Source organism: Cynocephalus volans, chromosome 2, assembly GCF_027409185.1.
Source record: "Cynocephalus volans isolate mCynVol1 chromosome 2, mCynVol1.pri, whole genome shotgun sequence".
Taxonomy (NCBI): domain Eukaryota; kingdom Metazoa; phylum Chordata; class Mammalia; order Dermoptera; family Cynocephalidae; genus Cynocephalus; species Cynocephalus volans.
The window spans coordinates 155,246,881-155,249,345 of record NC_084461.1 but is presented as its reverse complement, the minus strand read 5'-3'; positions in this window follow the sequence as shown (position 1 = coordinate 155,249,345).

The window sequence follows — 2,465 nt, the reverse complement described above, 5'->3', positions numbered from 1 at the left end:
TCCATTTTTTTCCAACTTGACAGATGGGCTGTTGAATGGGGATGGGCTAAATGACAAGTGAGGGCATCCAGGGAAAGTGTACCCTAGATTATGGATTTTCACATAGTTCAGCAGGAACTCAAATCTTTCTTATATGATGGACTTCAAGTTGTTTCAGCTTCAAAACACAGCTGACGGGGCATTCAGGAGGAGGGGAAAAGGAAGTTTAGGGAGTAACTTAATGGACATAATTATATTTTTTAATTAAGGAAAATAGAATCCCTTCCAGTTGTCCCCTCCCGCCCCAAGGGGAACGAGCAGGGTTTGTTTTACCTGGAGGATGAAGATGATTAGAAGAAATTACTTTGAATTTTGTTAGTCATTACTGGGGTAGGGGTTGGAGCAAATGTTGGAGCTGGGCCCCAGGCTTGTGCCAGTCTTGGGAGGGGTTTGCAGGCCACGCAGGCAGGAAGACCTCCCCAGTCTTGGTAATATGAAAACTGCCATCTTGAGCTTTAGGCTTCACAAAGCTCTTTGACCTCCCAAACCTCACAGGATCTAACAGGGGGTGTGGGGATCCCCTCTCCCCCCTACTTCCTCTCTGCCCCCGCCCCTTCTTGTCTGTCACTCCTTTTCACCACTGTGGTAGCTGCGGCTCAGAGAGGCACAGCCACTTCCCAGAGGTCACAGAGGGAATTGGACAGGAGAGCGCGTGAGTTCCGACCCCGGCACCACCCTGCGCCTTCTGTCTGCCTGGACCCTTTGGGGCGGAGACCATACCTCTCTGGGCCTGGATCCGTGGAGATCTGATTTGGGGCCCCCGAGACTTGTCATGGGTCCACAGTGTTGTGTCTGGCACCCAGAAGAGCCCCTGGAACCATGAGGAGCGTAATAAATATTGGTTGAATAAATAAGTAAATCCAAGTGGTGTAAATCCAAGTAAATCCAAGTAAATCCGAGATGGCACTGCTTACCTGAAGGTCACCTTCTCCAGTGACTTTGAAATGAACCTTGAGTTGTGAGAGCTGGTCTCCATGTCTTAACAATTGGAACTAATACTGGATCCTTAGAGGAAGAGAGGAAGAATTTTAAACTGCCCATTGGGAAAAACTGTACACTTTTCTGCCCCAAACTTTCAATTAATCATCACATTCTCCAATAAAGAGTTACTCATTCCACAGATGGGGAAGGAGTTGGAGAGGTTGTGCCTGCCCAAGGTCATGCAGCCAGAAAGTGACCCAGTCAGCATTTCACCTTTCACCGCAGGTGAATCTGACTCCAAACCCCAGACTCCTCTCTTTCTCATCATCCAAAGGGCTTTTCTCTTGTCCTTGGCTTAAAGCAGCCAGAGAAACTCAGCATGACACTGTTACCTTCAACCACTCACTTTAGTAATACCTTGACTTTACTACATTTCCAAATTTTCTAAAAGAGGATGTGTTTCTACAATACAAAAGGCCCAAACGGATTTAAGAAAAATATAAACTGATAGCCTGAGTTTCTCCTTCACCTCATCATATAAGTTGATGCTTACTAAACACTTACTATGTGCCAGGCACTGTTCTAGTCCCATGAGATGCCCAAACTCATTTAATCCTCTCAACAGCCCTATTTGGTAGATGCTATTATTGTGTTCGTTTTACTGAAGGGTCTGATTCTCAGATATAGAAAAAGAAGATACATATAATTTCTCTTTTTTATTGTGTATTTGCTTCTCTCCCTATCCTCTACCCACCCTCTAACCCTAAAAAAGAATAATCACCACCGTTTTAACAGGGAAAATTAAATTAGAGCTAGGGATAGAATTTTACATAAAGGCCATTGTAATATCTTCAGAATTTTACAAGATCCACAAACTTTAGTTAGGCCTTTCTCATAATGATAATGCTGTTCATAAATTTAATACCTGATGTGTATTGTAGTTGCATAAAACTGGCAGCTTTCAAAAGCTCAAGGCTTTTTACAAAATGATGTGTAAGTCTTCATGGGGAAGGTGGAAGTGAAGGGAAAGGACCTAGACACCAGCCAGGAAGCAAGAGGGCTCTGATCCCCACATGTCAGTCACTTGCTAGGTGACTTTGAACAGGTTCTTTCCCTCTCGGGGTCACTCATCCCTGGCACTGACAAAATGAGGGAGTTTAGTTGCATTTCATGTCTGTTCTGGTTTCTGCGGTTCTGTGATAAAGGAGTGATTGAGTTAGTGAATGAAAAGTTCACTTGGTCTGTCTACCATCGGGCTGTCTGAGGTTTCCAGGAAAGTGGGGGAGTTGGGTGGAAAGATCATAGAAGTCAGGCATGTTACACTGAAACCCCAATTTTTTACCAGCTGTGTGTCCTGAGGCAAGTCAGCCCACTTCTGTGAGCAGAGCCTCATTCTCTCCACCAGAAAAGGAGGGCTAATAATGCCTACTTCGGTGGGGGTAGGAGATTAAACGGAATCATGGATATAAAATGTAAAGAACACAATTTGTCCTCTCCTACTCTGT